Source organism: Haliotis cracherodii, unplaced genomic scaffold (assembly GCF_022045235.1).
Source record: "Haliotis cracherodii isolate W230 unplaced genomic scaffold, xgHalCrac1.p SCAF_26, whole genome shotgun sequence".
NCBI lineage: Eukaryota > Metazoa > Mollusca > Gastropoda > Lepetellida > Haliotidae > Haliotis > Haliotis cracherodii.
In genome coordinates this window covers 3635293-3655457 of record NW_027266282.1, presented here as the reverse complement: position 1 = coordinate 3655457, position 20165 = coordinate 3635293, and the positions used below count along the sequence as shown (strand labels likewise).

Below are 20165 nucleotides of genomic sequence, written 5' to 3'. Positions count from 1 at the left end.
TGAAACACCTCAGGGTCCCTCCACGTTGTAATTTCAACGGTGGAGTGAGTCCCATCAAGGGGTGTTGAATCGATTCATGTTTGAATTCTGTATCAATGTTCATAAACTAAAGTCTGAATCACCTCAGGGTTCCTCCACATTGTAATTTCAATAGTGGAGAGAGTCCCATCAAGGGGTGTTGATGACTTGAATCACCTCAGGGTCCCTCCACGTTGTAATTTCGACGGTGGAGTGAGTTCCATGAAGGTGTGTTGATGACTTGAATCACCTCAGGGTCCCTCCACATTGTAATTTCGACAGTGGAGTGAGTTCCATGAAGGTGTGTTGATGACTTGAATCACCTCAGGGTCCCTCCACGTTGTAATTTCGACAGTGGAGTGAGTTCCATGAAGGTGTGTTGATGACTTGAATCACCTCAGGGTCCCTCCACGTTGTAATTTCGACAGTGGAGTGAGTTCCATGAAGGTGTGTTGATGACTTGAATCACCTCAGGGTCCCTCCACGTTGTAATTTCGACAGTGGAGTGAGTTCCATGAAGGTGTGTTGATGTCTTGAATCACCTCAGGGTCCCTCCACGTTGTAATTTCGACAGTGGAGTGAGTTCCATGAAGGTGTGTTGATGACTTGAATCACCTCAGGGTCCCTCCACATTGTAATTTTGACGGTGGAGTGAGTTCCATGAAGGTGTGTTGATGACTTGAATCACCTCAGGGTCCCTCCACATTGTAATTTCGACGGTGGAGTTTTTTTATACTAAAAGTAATGTGTATATTTTTAACTAATACAAAACTATTTTGGGTACAAAATCACAATGGCTGTTTCTGGTAGTTGTGTGCCGAGAAATTTGGCAGATACTTTCTTAAAATCGTGATGTTTTCTTTTTGAGGTAAATAATCTTCTGAAAGTCCTGAAATTTTGCAAGCTGAGCATTTATGCATATCACAGGTAACTAAAAAGGATATGCAAAGCCTACTCGTTAAACAGTTAATGCGAGTTTCATTTGGGGGTGTCCTTTGACTATGCACCTGTCGATTGGGTTCGCTTTAAATACTTTAGATCTTAAGAAAAAAAATAAGACTGTATTATCCAACTTAAACCTCTTAACAATCTAACATATTGTTTCATTAAAAAGTTTGAATACACAACATGATAGCGTAATTTAGGCCTATTTACTGAAAATTTAATAAATAAATTCATAAAATCATGTTTATACCCCATAAAGTAAAACATGACACTTCTATAGTCCGTTGTATGAACTATGAGCATAATGATTCTCACATGTTAATTGTAAGTAAACTAAAGTATACTGGAAGCATTTGCTTTGACAAATTGGTTTGGCACGTCTACAGATGAATGAATCTAAGCGCACTTACCCTTGCAGACATTAGACAGTCTGTCACACTGACTGTACCCCATATCCCTCACCCAACCTGATATGAAATAGTAATAGGAAGACAAACTCTTGACAGCATCCATTTCTTCCCAGGTGAATGCTCTCTACTTAATAAACCAAGTACTTTACAAGGTTGTGGTAACATCAGCACATGAAACAATGTCCGATGACCACTCCCGAGTAGCTCCTTCATAGGGATCGACCCTGCGAACCAAGCAAGTCTTATCCGATATCTTGCCTTTACAATAGTGTCAATTGACAGAGTGTCCCCAGACCCTTCTGTTGTTGCACTGTAGGTGCATGTGGCCACACCCGGCAAAGGGAGACAACTGTGCACAGCCAGGAATAAACAAAAGCAGTTGGAGGAAAGGAGTGAGTGAGTGAGTTGGGTTTAACACCGCTTTTAACAGTATTCAAGTTATATCGCGGCGTGTCAGCTTAATGTGGCAGGAAAGCCCGAAGTGATGCAGGTCTCAGCCATTTACCATTTGGTGAAACCCACGAGCACGGGTATGGTGCTGACAAACCTAGAAACATAATTGGAGCGAACCAGTATTCGAACCCACAATCATAGGTTTCTGGCGTGCCCAAGGGACGCAACTCTGCACTGTGAATTGCGGCGCCTTAAACGACTTGGACACCTGTGCCCCCTGGAGGAAAGGAAAACTTGACATTATATTTATGGTCTTTGGCAAACTGAAGAAGAAAGAAACGATGTCAAGTCCTTATTTAGAGGTGTGGAAGCAGAAACTTGGGCCAAGGGCAAGACTCAAACCTCCAAAATTGTAAATGAGATATGAAGAGTTATGGAAGCAGTCTGTGGATCCTGTGGTGCCAAGGTTCAGCAGGTACAAGGCACTATTTGCAAAGCACTATTTACAAGGCACTATTTGCAAAGCACTATTTACAAGGCACTATTTGCAAAGCACTATTTACAAGGCACTATTTGCAAAGCACTATTTACAAGGCACTATTTGCAAGGCACTATGTGCAAGGCACTATTTGCAAGGGCCTTATTCCCACTACGAAGGTCATCACCACTTGGTGTGCTCAAGAAACCAGGGTGAAGGAAGCAAGCTGATGGTCCAGGTATATTCATCAACCTTACACATACTTTTCAATTACATATTGGTAGAAAAATCATATTTTGTGAGTTACTCATGTACAAATCTTTATGAATAACCGTTTTTTCTATATGGTATAAATTATGAGAAGTTTGTTTGAGGAAAAGACATGATATGATAGACTCTTCAACAGCAGCACTGTAAAGCAGGAACTGACATGGCAGAAGAGAGCCAACTAACATCAACCTTGATACCCTTTTGCAGCCTCTGTGATTTCTCCAGCTTCACCTGGACTTCCCCCAATCTATTTTTAGGTATGTACACCACTTCATGTCACTGTGAAGCATCTTGACTTCCTTTAATACCTGTCAGATGCTACCTTTCTTCTGATTGGCCCTTTGGTCCCCTTCTTTAAACTTCCTTTCTCACCTGCCCTCCTCATGCATTCTGCATGAACTCTTTATGGAGGGAGGACTCTTCTTTACAGGTGAGAAACATTTCAATATTCTTATCTCTTTCCATCCTGCTTTGGAAATAAATATATTCACAGGAAGGGTATCACAGCTTTTCATTAAAGTAAAATATATTTAATTACATTATTATTAAATTTATCATATATGAATATTTGCAAGTTCACACATTTGTGTTACATTTATTGAGCACATGGTCTTCAACCATGTGCTTCAACCATGTGCTTCCCCACTTACCCATATAAATTATAGTCTTTTTCCTTTTGGCTTAAATTAAATTATATTATTCTGCATGAACTCTTTATGGAGGGAGGACTCTTCTTTCCAGCTTCCCTCCCACCATCTGCTACACAGTAATAAACATCATCCTCATCCAAGAACTGCCTCATGTTACAACTAGCAGCCCAGTGGCTGGACAGTACATACATACCACAACCGGCAGGCTGAGAAAGTGAACACACGCTCGTCATTTCAATCGTATCAACTCATACTGAATAAAATAAGCAAGATAACTTCGAACCTAAAATATGTTTTCTTGTCTTGCACGATCAAGTGATAGTACGAAATACATGTAGCTCATATCATATACCGTATAAAAAACATACTTGGCAACTGCCTGTTACTGAAATAATCAGGAGGTAATAGAGAGTTTATACTGTTTGATTGGTATTTGCCTCAACACCCTCAACCAAAGGCATGTTGGTATCATTCCAGAAATGAGGTCAGCTGAACTTATTTTCAACCATCAGCCATCATTAGCTACATTACAAGTGTCTGTGGTGTATCTCGGAGTCTGCGTACAGCAATGAATGGCTACAAACAGAAGCGGATGTGGGCAGGTGTGTCTACAGGACATTGGTGAAGGAATATCAGTTACTATATGATAAGGTTGAAGGTGAAGTTCTGCACATTTCAACCCTCAGAATGAAGGGATGTCATGTTATCCTAGAATTGGACAATCTGGTTCGACGGACTACCCACACAGACCCGCGGCCAGGTGAGGCTGGAACAGAACTATGTACCTCACCAATAACTTTAATGCTCTGTTGTAGTGTGTTGAATAAGATTTATGTAATGTTTATTAGACCACATTTTGAATATGCATGTGAAGTTTGGGACGGTTGTACCAAAGAGCAGAGTGACAGATTAGAAAAACTCCTACTGGAAGCAGCAAGAATTGTAACTGGTTTACCAACCTTTAGTCCTACAGTTCCATCATATTTCTCATATGGTTTAAGGAAAATTAACATAATAGAAGCCCCGAGTAAAAATGCAAAATAAAAAAAACGAATCGCAAAAACGCACCATTTCAATATATATGTGGGTATCATGCACCCATTTCTCATGAAATCGAAAATGCACGAACTGTCACGAACTGTAGAGGGTATAAAACTGGCAGATTCTTGCACCTACCACTCCTTGGTCAACAATGCCACGCCTAACTCAAATTCAGAGAAACCAGGCTATTGGACGTTTGGAAGCTGGAGAGTCTTCCAAGACGTCGTCCTGTTCCCCAACCATGGCATCGACAATCACGACTTCAGTGGGCACCGGGTCATCACAATTGGCGTCATCGTGAGTGGAGGCACGTCATCTTCTCTGATGAAAGTCGCTTTTGTGTCTCCCATGCGGACGAAAGAGTCAGAATTTGGCGGCGGCGAGGTGATTGTTTCGTTGACAGAAAAGTTGTGGAAAGGGATCCATGGGGTGGACCTAGCGTCATGATATGGGCAGGGATTGGACTTAATGCGAGACTTGGACCCATGTGCTTTCTGAATGTTGGACAAGGTCTGGGACACGGCATCACTGCTCAGCGGTATATCGACCAAGTGATCAGACCCCACATTGTTCCATTTTTTTCACAAGATCAACAACACATTTTCCTGCAGGACAACGTTCGTCCCCATGTTGCCAGAGCTGCCATGGCCTTTCTGCAACAACACAACATTCGTGTTCTGCCGTGGCCAGCCCTGATCTGAACCCCATCGAACACTTGTGGGATGAGGTTCAAAGGCGTCTGCACAAAGTTGCGCGCAGTCCCTACAACTGCCGATGAACTACGCACAGCTGCTCTGGATGTGTGCAGGAGGATCCTTAGGGCCTTCACAAATCGTCTGATCCACTCAATGTACAGGAGATGTGTGGCAGTGATCAATGCTAATGGTGGTCGTTGGGTAATTAAGAAAAGCCTGTTTGAAGTTATTTTAAACAATAGGCCCTAAATAATCTATTCAATTGTACTATGACAAATTTTGGCTTCCTCTAGGTGGCTTACGTCGGATGGCAGGTGTTGGTATTCCTACACCTGATATCCACATAAAGGCCCTCGACATTGCCAAAAAGTTGGGCATCACCCCAAGTGAATTCAAGGCCAGCATTGGATGGGGTCATAACTTCATGAGTCATGAACTGTCAATCAGAAGAAAGACCCACACTGCAGAGAAACTGCCAGCCGACTTGGAAGACAAGCTTCAAGAGTTCAGAGATTTGTCATCAAGTCACAAGAGACAGAGTATTACAGCCTCGCCCAGATAGGAAATGCAGACCAGACACCTGCCACCTTCGATATTCCTTATCAGCAGACGGTCTGAAAAGAACCCCTTCATGATTATGCTCTGTGTCATAGGAGATGGCAACAAGTTGCCGCCCTATGTCAATTTCAAGAAGAAGACTCTACCAAAGAATGAACCTTTTCCCAAAGGAGTCGAAGTCCGTGTGCATGAGAAAGTATGGTTCGATGGAGACCTTACTGAAGATTGGATTAGAACTGTTTGGGAGAGGAGACCTGGTGGCCTGCGTAGAGAGAAGAGCCTACTAGTGCTAGACGCATTCCGATGCCATCGTCTGCCGTCGGTGAAGAGACAGTTGAAAACAATGGATTTAGCCATCATACCCGGGGGGCTTACAAGTCTTCTTCAGCCACTTGACGTCTGTCTGAATAAGCCATTTAAGTCCCTGCTGTGATCCAAGTGGAACCAATGGATGGCAGAAGGGCAGCAAACAACGACGACGACACATACGTCGCCCGAAACTATGGCGTATATGCACCTGGATTTTTTAAGCTTGGTCGGAAATCTCAGAGGAAATGGTAACCTGTGCTTTCAAGAAGTGTTGTAGAACCAATGCCTTGGCTGGAACTGAAGATGACATCCTGTACAAAGATGAAGTAAGAGAGTTCGCCGATGACGAAGATGACGACCAGGAAGTGTTTTATGACGACAACATCTTCAAGGATGACACCGCCAGCGACTTCCTGGGCTTTGACGGAGATGTAGCTGTTTAAGCGTCATAAACATTATGAAACAGTGATAGACAATTTAGTGATTGTTTGTATATAGAAATGTATGTTGAATGTGAATATTGAGATGTGGAAGCTGTCATGGCTTGTGATGATCTTGATGACTACTACGATGATGCGACTGATGAAGCTGCGTGGGTATCCCGCAGGCGCGATGCCAACCACCTGTGGACAGCTTATGGCGCATGCGGAGTAGGGTTTAACTTAACTTCCCCTGGTTACCAAAACATCCGGCTTACAAGCAGGTGTGGCCATCGATAGCTGTCAAATCACATGTCCAATGTGCATAAGATTTTTATCAAGTAAACATGGAACGGTAATCATGATGATGGAGATATCAGACCATATATATACAATGCCTTGCAACTATATCGTCACTCCCAACTATTATGGATACATATCCTAGCGTTCAGATTCTCTCATACCAACTACAACATGTCAGAGTTCGTCAACAGGGATGATTCCGATTTGTCTGTACTTCTAGGTGAGTGCATCGAGTATGAAGTAGAAAGAAACTCCGATTCAACGTCCGATGGCTGCGATTCAAAGGTACAAAAGACTGGCGAGAACCAGCGACATGGCAAGACTTAGAGCTACGTACAGATGTCCTTTGTGCAGCAAAGACTACAGTTCAATTTCTGGATTTCATGGCCATGTGACCAAAGCACACGGAAGATCCAATTTACGAGGTAATGATAATAACAAATCAGTTAAGTTTTCTGTTCAAACATATATTCATATTTTATTTATATATATATCTTTAAATAAAAGTCCCAGGGCACAATTTGGCTAATTACCATCATGGGTATATAAACCAATATTCATGCATGGCCTTTGGAATGGTAAAATATAGGCATATAATTATGAGAGGAAAGCAGATACTCTAAGATGTTATAAAGTGTAGAATAAATAGATTCTTCAATTTACATATTGCAATTTTGTCCTCCAGACTAATATAATTTCAGATTTAAGTAACCCTATTTGTATTTTATCATGTGTTTATCTATCTTAATTTGTATACATTTAATCTAATCTTAACACTATAACCATGGATACATTAATTTGACTGCTGTAGAATAATAACTGAACTAACATTTTGGGACTTGTATCATGTGTATGCACTTTCAATGTTGCAATCATTACCTATGAACAGAATATTACTATATCAGAAAAAATTCTAAACATTTAAAAAGCATGAGTTGGTATGCTTTTTTTCCCCAAATACTTTCTATTTATTGATCGTGATGTGTTAATGTTACGTTTTATATCATTGGAGTGAATTCAATCTCAAAATACAATTTTAAATAACTATGAATTACAAAACAATGAAAATCCTTATTTTGAACAGAATAACGATTATCTTCCACAAACTAACTGCCACAGGCACTTCGTATACATACTAGATAAATGCTTTGATTCATGTTTACATTTACATTTTAACACCATACATTCAACCTTAAACTAATATACTTGGTGAAAGGTTCTTTTGATTCCATATCATAAGGGATATTATTACCTACTCCAGCTCCTGACTACAAACTTACCAGTGAGACCCAGCGGAAAACCATACCGTCCACACCACCTACATCAAGTGCCTCAACAACTACGCTGACAAGTTTCCCAAATCCAGTTTTCTTCAGCACTGAACAATTGCAAGGGTGTATGCTGGAGTCTGTCCGCAATTCTTTGAACGCAATAGCTCAGAATGAAATTCGATAAGTCGGATCTTGCTTGTTCACTTTCGGGTTCAGTCATGCCTAGCTCAAATAACTGACCACCAGACACCTAGATTTGTATCCTTATTCTCTGGATTGGGAAAAAACAGCTCCTTTGGGGCGAGCAGAGAGCAGATGTGGGCACAGTTTCACAGAGTAAGAACTGACACCGAATTCTGTGACACACTGCATGATCTAACAAAATTACACACACAAGAGAGTGACTGGAATGTCCACATGTTGAGTCAGTGCTTGTTGGATGAACTGGTTGATGCTGTCTGTACAAAGTTTACATCAAGTACAGTGACGTAGAACACACAGCTAAAGATATGACGTCAGCGGAAAATGAAACTCTATTCTATATCTGTGGATTTTTAATTATAGCCATTACTAAGCACTCAGGAATAGAATCAAAAAGTAGCAAAAACCCTGGGAGCATTTATACATAACTTCCCAGGATATTTCATCAGCATTTATGACATGACAAAATTTTGCCTGAGACTGTCAACAGAGGGGAACAATTTTTTCTTTCTTGTAAGAAAAATGGAGATGATTTGTAGGGCAGCAAGTAGACACATCGAACTTAAATGCAAATGCCCTGTGTGTTGACCACCTAAGGACAGCATTCTGAGAGACACAACAGTCCTGTTTTACTGGGACAAGCTCGTTACCAGTAGTGAAGGAGAAAAGCTCTGTTTTGGAAAGTATTGCGGACTTGTTTCTGAAACTGAGGGAGAGCTCTTGTGAAGCACATTCTCAGGCAAACACAATGCCAGCACACCTAAACATGCAAACAAGGAAAAAAAGTCAAATTCCCTTAGAAAAACGCCCAAGGGAACATTAACTGTTCAATATGTTTGGATTTTGTTCCATGTTCCTGTAATTCAAATATCAGTGAATCACATAACTGTACATAGTTTAGTGCTTAATTAGCTGTACATTTTCTCATTATTTTGTGGGTGCTTTTTTTCAAACTGCAAGAAATAATCTTGAAGAAAATAAAATTTATTATCTCATTTTGACTTTTTATTTTGTTAGTCTTAAAACACAAGATTTGCATCAATGAAGTTCCCACAACAAGAAGCATGTGTTGCTGAAGATCAGTTCTAATTCCATCTCCATATCTAGGGGCCATGTGAGAGAAAGCGCATGTGCAGATAGTCAGTTACAAATGCGTTAATTAGTTTGTCTTGATGGATTTTCATTTCTTTTCAAGATCTCTTTGTGATACATTGTTGGGATCCATCTTTGTGTGCAAGGATATATTTCAAGAAGCCATCTGGCACCGATATATCGGCTAAGTCTGGTATCATCACATCCACATTGTAATTTCGACAGTGGAGTGAGTCCCATGAAGGTGTGTTGATGACCTGAATCACCTCAGGGTCCCTCCACGTTGTAATTTCGACAGTGGAGTGAGTCCCATGAAGGTGTGTTGATGACTTGAATCACCTCAGGGTCCCTCCACGTTGTAATTTCGACGGTGGAGTGAGTCCCATGAAGGTGTGTTGATGACTTGAATCACCTCAGGGTCCCTCCACATTGTAATTTCGACAGTGGAGTGAGTCCCATGAAGGTGTGTTGATAACTCGAATCACCTCAGGGTCCCTCCATGTTGTAATTTTGACAGTGGAGTGAGTCCCATGAAGGTGTGTTGATGACTTGAATCACCTCAGGGTCCCTCCACGTTGTAATTTCGACAGTGGAGTGAGTCCCATGAAGGTGTGTTGATGACCTGAATCACCTCAGGGTCCCTCCACGTTGTAATTTCGACAGTGGAGTGAGTCCCATGGAAGGTGTGTTGATGACTTGAATCACCTCAGGGTCCCTCCACGTTGTAATTTCGACGGTGGAGTGGGTCGGTCCCATGGAAGGTGTGTTGATGACTTGAATCACCTCAGGGTCCCTCCACGTTGTAATTTTGATCAGTCCAGGGATGCCACACCTGACCTGCCACCATGCCTACCCACTGTTGTCTCAGTACACTGGACAGTTCACTGTGTTTCTGCTAATCCAGTGCTTGTCAGGTTGGCCTGCAGGTACCATGACCAAGCACGAGCGCTACACAAGCAAGTCCAGGGCCTCACGCTACTTCTGGTTGAAGAAAAAAGGAAGGTAGTCCGTCTTGTAGCTCAAGTGGAGAAGATGAAAGCCGACAGCAAAGAGACTTCATTCGCCTTGCAAATTCTCAAGACCGATGATGGTGTGAAATTTTACACCAGTATTGAGTCCAAGAAACTGTTTTACGAATTGTTGGAGTTTGTTGCCCCCCACATTCAAAGACGATGGCATGGAACAATAAGCTTGTTGAAGAGTGTCCGGCACTTAGCTGGAAGATGCAGGCCGACTTTGACAAGTTTCTCATGATTTGGATGAGGTTGCGACTGGGACTACTAACCAAATGCTTAGCAGCACATATGTCCCATGTGCATAAGATTTTTATCAAGTAAACATGGAACGGTAATCATGATGATGGAGATATCAGACCATATATATACAATGCCTTGCAACTATATCGTCACTCCCAACTATTATGGATACATATCCTAGCGTTCAGATTCTCTCATACCAACTACAACATGTCAGAGTTCGTCAACTGGGATGATTCCGATTTGTCTGTACTTCTAGGTGAGTGCATCGAGTATGAAGTAGAAAGAAACTCCGATTCAACGTCCGATGGCTGCGATTCAAAGGTACAAAAGACTGGCGAGAACCAGCGACATGGCAAGACTTAGAGCTACGTACAGATGTCCTTTGTGCAGCAAAGACTACAGTTCAATTTCTTGATTTCGTGGCCATGTGACCAAAGCACACGGAAGATCCAATTTACGAGGTAATGATAATAACAAATCAGTTAAGTTTTCTGTTCAAACATATATTCATATTTTATTTATATATATATATATATCTTTAAATAAAAGTCCCAGGGCACAATTTGGCTAATTACCATCATGGGTATATAAACCAATATTCATGCATGGCCTTTGGAATGGTAAAATATAGGCATATAATTATGAGAGGAAAGCAGATACTCTAAGATGTTATAAAGTGTAAAATAGATTCTTCAATTTACATATTGCAATTTTGTCCTCCAGACTAATATAATTTCAGATTTAAGTAACCCTATTTGTATTTTATCATGTGTTTATCTATCTTAATTTGTATACATTTAATCTAATCTTAACACTATAACCATGGATACATTAATTTGACTGCTGTAGAATAATAACTGAAATAACATTTGGGGACTCTTGTATCATGTGTATGCACTTTCAATGTTGCAATCATTATCTATGAACAGAATATAACTATATCAGAAAAAATTCTAAACATTTAAAAATCATGAGTTAGTATGCTTTTTTTTCCAAATTACTTTTTATTTATTGATCGTGATGTGTTAATGTTACGTTTTATATCATTGGAGTGAATTCAATCTCAAAATACAATTTTAAATAACTATGAATTACAAAACAATGAAAATCCTTATTTTGAACAGAATAACGATTATCTTCCACAAACTAACTGCCACAGGCACTTCGTATACATACTAGATAAATGCTTTGATTCATGTTTACATTTACATTTTAACACCATACATTCAACCTTAAACTAATATACTTGGTGAAAGGTTCTTTTGATTCCATATCATAAGGGATATTATTACCTACTCCAGCTCCTGACTACAAACTTACCAGTGAGACCCAGCGGAAAACCATACCGTCCACACCACCTACATCAAGTGCCTCAACAACTACGCTGACAAGTTTCTCAAATCCAGTTTTCTTCAGCACTGAACAATTGCAAGGGTGTATGCTGGAGTCTGTCCGCAATTCTTTGAACGCAATAGCTCAGAATGAAATTCGATAAGTCGGATCTTGCTTGTTCACTTTCGGGTTCAGTCATGCCTAGCTCAAATAACTGACCACCAGACACCTACATTTGTATCGTTATTCTCTGGATTGGGAAAAAACAGCTCCTTTGTGGCGAGCAGATGTGGGCACAGTTTCACAGAGTAAGAACTGACACCGAATTCTGTGACACACTGCATGATCTAACAAAATTACACACACAAGAGAGTGACTGGAATGTCCACATGTTGAGTCAGTGCTTGTTGGATGAACTGGTTGATGCTGTCTGTACAAAGTTTACATCAAGTACACTGTGACGTAGAACACACAGCTAAAGATATGACGTCAGCGGAAAATGAAACTCTATTCTATATTTGTGGATTTTTAATTATAGCCATTACTAAGCACTCAGGAATAGAATCAAAAGTAGCAAGAACCCTGAGAGCATAACTTCCCAGGATATTTCATCAGCATTTATGACATGACAAAATGTTGCATGTTGACTGAGACTGTCAACAGAGGGGAAGAATTTTTTCTTTCTTGTAAGAAAAATGGAGATGATTTGTCGGCAGCAAGTAGACACATCGAACTTAAATGCAAATTCCCTGTGTGTTGACCACCTAAGGACAGCATTCTGAGAGACACAACCGCCCTGTTTTACTGGGACAAGCTCGTTACCAGTAGTGAAGGAGAAAAGCTCTGTTTTGGAAAGTATTGCGGACTTGTTTCTGAAACTGAGGGAGAGCTCTTGTGAAGCACATTCTCAGGCAAACACAATGCCAGCACACCTAAACATGCAAACAAGGAAAAAAAGTCAAATTCCCTTAGAAAAACGCCCAAGGGAACATTAACTGTTCAATATGTTTGGATTTTGTTCCATGTTCCTGTAATTCAAATATCAGTGAATCACATAACTGTACATAGTTTAGTGCTTAATTAGCTGTACATTTTCTCATTATTTTGTGGGTGTTTTTTTTCAAACTGCAAGAAATAATCTTGAAGAAAATAAAACTAATTATCTCATTTTGACTTTTTATTTTGTTAGTCTTAAAACACAAGATTTGCATCAATGAAGTTCCCACAACAAGAAGCATGTGTTGCTGAAGATCAGTTCTAATTCCATCTCCATATCTAGCGGCCATGTGAGAGAAAGCGCATGTGCAGATAGTCAGTTACAAATGCGTTAATTAGTTTGTCTTGATGGATTTTCATTTCTTTTCAAGATCTCTTTGTGATACATTGTTGGGATCCATCTTTGTGTGCAAGGATATATTTCAAGAAGCCATCTGGCACCGATATATCGGCTAAGTCTGGTATCATCACATCCACATTGTAATTTCGACAGTGGAGTGAGTCCCATGAAGGTGTGTTGATGACCTGAATCACCTCAGGGTCCCTCCACGTTGTAATTTCGACAGTGGAGTGAGTTCCATGAAGGTGTGTTGATGACCTGAATCACCTCAGGGTCCCTCCACGTTGTAATTTCGACAGTGGAGTGAGTCCCATGAAGGTGTGTTGATGACTTGAATCACCTCAGGGTCCCTCCACATTGTAATTTCGACAGTGGAGTGAGCTCCATGAAGGTGTGTTGATGACTTGAATCACCTCAGGGTCCCTCCACGTTGTAATTTTGATCAGTCCAGGGATGCCACACCTGACCTGCCACCATGCCTACCCACTGTTGTCTCAGTACACTGGACAGTTCACTGTGTTTCTGCTAATCCAGTGCTTGTCAGGTCGGCCTGCAGGTACCATGACCAAGACCAAGCACGAGCGCTACACAAGCAAGTCCAGGGCTTCACGCTACTTCTGGTTGAAGAAAAAAGGAAGGTAGTCCGTCTTGTAGCTCAAGTGGAGAAGATGAAAGCCGACAGCGAAGAGACTTCATTCGCCTTGCAAATTCTCAAGACCGATGATGGTGTGAAATTTTACACCAGTATTGAGTCCAAGAAACTGTTTTACGAATTGTTGGAGTTTGTTGCCCCACACATTCAGAGACGATGGCATGGGACAATAAGCTTGTTGAAGAGTGTCCGGCACTTTGCTAGAAGATGCAAGCCGACTTTGACAAGTTTCTCATGGTTTTGATGAGGTTGCGACTAGGATTACTAACCAAATGCTTAGCAGCACGATTTCTGGTTTCTGCACCACTTTGTTCAAGGATATTTTTTTCATGGACAAGAGGAATGTCAACAGTTTTAGGAGCATAAGTGTATATGCCAGACTTTGGGGAAATTAGAGCCTACAAACATTCGTTTTCGTCCTCTTCCAGACATCCATTCAATCACTGACTGCACAGAAGTGTTTATTGAAACCCCAAAGGATCCTCATCTCCAGGCTGCAACATGGAGTGACTACAAGCACCACAACACACTGAAGGTACCGGTTGCTGTAGCCCCTAACAGCACCATTGTGTTCACATCGCGTATTGTGGTAGAGCTGGAGACAAGGCTGTTACACTCAACAGTGGAGCAGGTGCCTCCCTATTCTGCGTTCATGGCTGACAAAGGTTTTAACATTGCCAATGAATGTGCAGACAGGTGTTTATCAATACATGTTCCGCCTGGAAGGAGAGGCCAGAGCCAGATGAGTTGTGCTTCAGTGCGGAAGACCAAATGGATTGCGAACCTGCGTATTTTAGTGGAACAGGTCATTAGGCAGATAAAGACATCTAGACATCTATAATAACTTGTAAGTTTTGATAATACTACCGTACATCAACATGAAACATTTTAATTTAAAAATTTTCTCAGCCAACTTTCCTCAGACTATAAATCCTCCTCCTGTCTGTTACAGTGAACCAGCAGTGAGGGAAAAGAGAACAAAGAGTCAGAAAAGGTTTGTACCACCATGCAAGTATTATTTCTATTTTTAAAAATCTGTTTCCGTAATACGATAATTTAAAATGTGCTACAGTGTATATCTCCTTTTCTAATTTTATGTTAATCAATGTCTAATTAGAGGCGTAAAAGCTTACAAAGTTATTAAGTTTTCTATCATTTCGTGCACTTTTACGGAAAATTAGCAAATTTCTCTAGCTTAGGATCTCAAATATTAAAAAGGATATATTTGTGTGTTTTAGGTTTCTGTAGTCAAGAAATATCACTGTGCAGTGATGTACTTCATGTATTTTTTAAACAAATATTGTTATTATTATTAATTATTGAAGTTTGTGATAATATTACTCTGTACCACCAGTGTAACAAGATTCTCAGGTTATTTCTCATATCAGTGGAGCACTTGCCTTATTAATTTCCAGTTACAGCAAGCTTTAATAACAAAATGTAAGTGTAGACGATTAATTAACATTAACATGATATTATTTTCTAAATGTATCTTTATTAAGTTTTATAAGTATTATCTTATTGATTTATGTTAGAAATGCATACCTGTGAATCCTTCTTGGGTGACCACAGCTGGCCTGATCCATTCTGTCTGTTCACCTTCCATCCAGAAAACTTCCAAAACCTCATGAGTTTCTTTATGAAATTTAAGGTGATAAATTTTCAATTGCTGAATAATATTTTACATTTTCAGTGATTGCTTTGAAGAGACTGCGGAAGGATGGGCTGCTGTGATTGATAATTTCATCCAAAAGTACTGAGAAGGATACTTCGGTAGAGACTGCCACTCTCGATGAGAACCATACAGATTCAGATGGATTTAGTGGAGATGGATTTCTTGTCATTCTTGACTAAGCATACCCATATACCCCAGATGACGACCTTGATCAACTTGTGAATGATCTGAGGCTGAGACAGTTTCATAAACTTTCCTACTCACTTAAGGATTGTGACAACCTCTTGGACTCCACTTTGGTGAAGTTCTAACATTAAACTGTCAATTTTATGAAGACAGGGGTTCTATTTTCCTTCAGACAACTGTATCAATTGACAAAGCATGTAATGCACAGATCTCAGTACACCAGCATGTGATTTCACAAGCACATGACATATGGATAGGTTTTCCTGCATTTGTGACACTTTCCAGACTTCTTTGGACCTTAAGCCAGTGGATCAACATTCAAAGACCACTTTGTAGCACACCTCTTGGCAAAGGTGGAAACATGGAATGTCTGTACAGGAAACTCAGACCAGACTTTGTGACCATGGTTCCTCTTCATGTGGGAATAAGCGGTAAGAGCACTTCCTTCAAAGCGTACAGGGAAGGTGACATGTGAGCGTTCAAAGGCAACACCAGATACACTTCTACAGTTAGACCAGTCAGATGTCAGTTCCTGATGCCTAATAATTCAAGGTGTCAGCTCTGTAGGGTTTACCGTTTAACACTGAGAAAAAGTTACTTTCAACGGACTCATTTGGGATCTACACCAGTGGATCATCATTCCAATTCCAAGAAGCCACACTCTCAAATGAGTAAAGAACTCATCACAAAGGTTGGTTGACTGAGGAAAGTTTCTCAACAACTGGAATCGAAATTAAGAAACCTTAGGAGAGGAGCGCACACTGCCATGAAATGTGAAGGGATTAAGCTGAATACAATCGACAACTTTTGAACATGCTGAAGAGTCAGAAGAAGAACAGTCTCTCCCTGATGAGAATTCTCTCCAAAGAGTCTTCCGGGAGTAGCAATGTAAATGGACTAAATTATCCAACAAGTCTAGCATGTGATGGCACCCAATGATCATAATATGGCGCTTATACATGGAAATAAAAGTTCCAAGGCATATGATGCTATGAGGTGAGGTGAGGTGAAATTGGGTTTAACGTCGCGTCCAAGATTATTGCACTTATATAGCGACGTGCATGCACGTGTGTGTGTGTGTGTGTGTGTGTGTGTGTGTGTGTGTGTGTGTGTGGCTGCTTGTACTAGTCCGGACTGATACCGATTTATAGTGCTAGCTCACTGAGATACCATGCCACAGTTTAACATGAATACCCCACTCAGACACAGTATACTGACTCCGAGCCGACCAGTCCTTGTTTTAGCCCCTTAATGCCGAGCGCCAGACAGGGTAACAACAAATACCATCTTTTAACGTCTTTTGGTATGACGCGGCCGGGGATCGAACCCCGGACCTTCCGCTCTCCAGGTGGACGCTCTACCACAAGACCACAGAGGCGGCCATATGATGCTATGAGAAATATTGGGTTTGTTTCACTACCAAGTGAGAGGACACTATTTGACTACTCGCACATTTTGTCTGATAAGACTGGCTTTCACCCTGACTTTGCTGAACACACTGAAGGAAGCAAAAGCTTATGGCATGTTTCAGGAGTCACACCTATCACATGTTGGACTCCTGTAAGATGAAATCAAAGTTTCTGAAGGTTTGGTGTATGACAGGACGAGTGGAGAACTTGTAGGATGTGTTGATCTTGACAAGACAGGGAATGAACTGTTGAACATTGGGCATGTCTTGCAGGATACAAAGCCTAAACTTGCAACCACTATATTAGTAGTGATGATACGTGGACTGTCCTCCATATGAAATACCCATTAGCATGTTTTGCAACAAATGGGATCACGGCAGATCTATTGTACCCTATCATGGCAAACTGTTGAAAGTAGACTGCATGCTTAAATGCCTATTTGTAACATGTGACGGTGCATCACCCAACCGTAGATTTTCTTATTTGCATTGCACAAATGACAATTTTTACTGGACATGGAATCCTTATGCAAAGCCCAGAAGAAAACTCTACTTTATTTCTGATGTTCCACAACTAAAAAAGACGACAAGAAACTGTTTTGCAAATTCATATTCCCAGAATAGGAAACTTTGGAAGGATGGCAAGTTGGATGCACTTAGTCCAGTTGTATGAACAATATGTTGAGAATAATCTTTATTGTCGTGCCCCCAAATTTGACACGTTGGCATATACATTTACCGTATTCGACCCATTAGCGCCCCTCCCCTTTGTTAATTTAGATGCAGCTTTTACTAAACATATTCAAAATAATAATAACCCTAAGCGAAGCAGCTGAGCCGTGCACGTGATCGCGAGAATTATGTGTTGACATAGAATCGTCCAACAAAAACAAATATGACTTTTAACGAATCAAAGTATGGCATTTATGATATATGTATCCATTCTCTGTCAACTTAAGTTCGTTTCAAGGCGTTAATAGCGGTAATCTGACCGTGGTAGCTGTTAATAACAGTGAGTTGTGCGATCTTCCGATCGCTTCACACACGATTTCACCGAAAATAATTAAAACAATATTAAAAGGAATTTTGAATAAAATTAATGAAATAAGTTACAAACAAAAGTCCAGATATACAAAGAACACTTTTTATAGTCAGACAGTGTAATTACATGAATAATTTGCTGACATGGTATTTCCGTTGTTACGTGCTCACAGTAACGTCTTTCCATGGGGGACAAAAACATCAAAACTCATTAATTCGTGTATTTCCTTCTACACAGCTGTGTTTTTTTGAAAAAAAAGTTTGCACTATTCTCAAGAAAATATGGTAAGGCTTACTGATGAATTTACGCCAATTTGACTCTGAATTGGTCCCAATAAGCGCCCACCCCGTCTGTCTTTTTTTAAGTACTGGTACTGTCATGCAAGACAAAAGCTATGACAACCTTCTCCATTTCACCTGGGAGGACTTCCATAAGGACTTTGAGACTCAGTGCCCCGGCTCTTGCACTACTGGAGGCTGCAGTTGGTGACAGCCATCCGGATTCAAGCAGCCAACAGTTCAGACATGGAAGAAAGCAGGCAATGCCAGTAATGCAGTATCTTACTGCCTTTGTACTGATGCATGGAGGATGTAACAAAAGGTACATCTCTTTAAGAGGGCTTTAATATTGTGCTGATTATTTATTTGTTGGGTATCAGATCTACTTGGATGCATATTTGAACATCATCGTTTTAGGCCCCAACGATTTAAAAAACACTTGTTTCTGGACCTGTTCCACCAAATAATCTTAAGCTGCAACCCGATAATAGTCAATATTTCTTCATTATTACAGAACAGTCCAATATCCCTCTGCCTACATTTGATGGACCAACAGAGGGCAGCGTGGCCAAATAATTAAAAGGTGATTGGGTAAGGGGTAGAGAGATATTGAAGAATAACATTCTCAGCTTTATGTCAGAATGCAGAAACTTCACGTGTAATTTCATTAGTATATTTATTCATTCATCCCCTTTAGGACTTCAGAACATTGACCAGCTCGCACATCTCGGACTGTGTGTACACCTGAAAACAGTACACAGGAAACAGATTAGTTGGCAGGCCAACCTGGATGCCGAGCTTCTTGCTCTGAGAGACTCATGGGCAAATGGTGGATCTACCAAGTACCACTTAGTTGGAGACAACTTGGATAAGAACATTCTCCCTTCTTGAAGGACATCTGATCGGAAGACTGTCTCGCTCAATCTTTTCAATGATACTCCTAATTGAAAGGCAAAGGGTAACCCAGAAATCAGTTTGCATAGACTTAAATTGTGAAATCTATAAATGACCACACAAGGTCAATGAAAATCAACAAATTATAACATGTGCTCGTAACTTGACACTGTATGACGTTTGTTTTTGAGAGGGGAGTGTCTAGTAAGTTGTTCCCCATAGCTGTAGCTGGACTACACAGATAAACACAGTGGCCGAACGATCGCATCTAAAAGTGGGAGAGATATGACAGTAGGAGAAATGGTACAGATAATCAATGTGATGATTGCGAGAAATACCAAACTTAACCAATCTGTTCGTAAAATGGACTTCTATTCAGGGAGTCATCATTCATGAAACTGGGGTGAATATTATTAAAGGATGTACATCTTATCAACATCCTTAAAGAAGCTGTAAAAAATGTTGATATCTCATATTAGAAATACGACTCATGGTTGTTGTTTATCGTACAATAAAACATGGCAGGGAGAATAAAACATGAGGAGTGTTTGATGGTAAGAAAGGCATGCAATTTCATAATCATAGTGTTACTGAAACTCTCATAGATAACTGAAATATTCATTATCAGATTAGGTATTGTAGCTGTGGAGAATCACTTATCATACACCAGTCATGAGGTTTTACCAGTAACCTGCATCAGTAGAACACAACAAAATATGTAGACATGGAAATAACAGGAGTTCCCAAACACAGCATCAAGCAGGACACACATGGAGCTGCAACAAGGGAATGCCCAACTCCTACACGTCAACTGACTTGTAAACTTCATTGGAGACTACCCACTGGTTTGTGTTGAAGCATCTTACAGAGTATTGATCAGGACAAAACTAGGTACAAGTACCGAGACATGCAACCTCCAGTTGTTGTCCCCCCACCAAGGGTATGAGTGTCATTGTAACCCTATTTCCTAAGGTCGGGAAAGCTCAGAACATTTTGCATTGGAAATGTGTAGGACCCTAGATGTTCTGGTTTAGGTGTTACGCTGCTCAA

The 20165-nt window shown here is 40.5% G+C and overlaps 3 pseudogenes; all 3 read left to right on the top strand.

Moving 5' to 3' along the window:
• The first annotated feature begins 6550 nt into the window (after positions 1-6550).
• LOC139472939 (uncharacterized) lies at positions 6551-10390 on the top strand (annotated as a pseudogene).
• A 19-nt stretch (positions 10391-10409) lies between these two features.
• On the top strand, positions 10410-13998 carry LOC139472938 (uncharacterized; annotated as a pseudogene).
• A 2800-nt stretch (positions 13999-16798) lies between these two features.
• LOC139472937 (uncharacterized) lies at positions 16799-17657 on the top strand (annotated as a pseudogene).
• The last annotated feature ends 2508 nt before the right edge of the window (positions 17658-20165 follow it).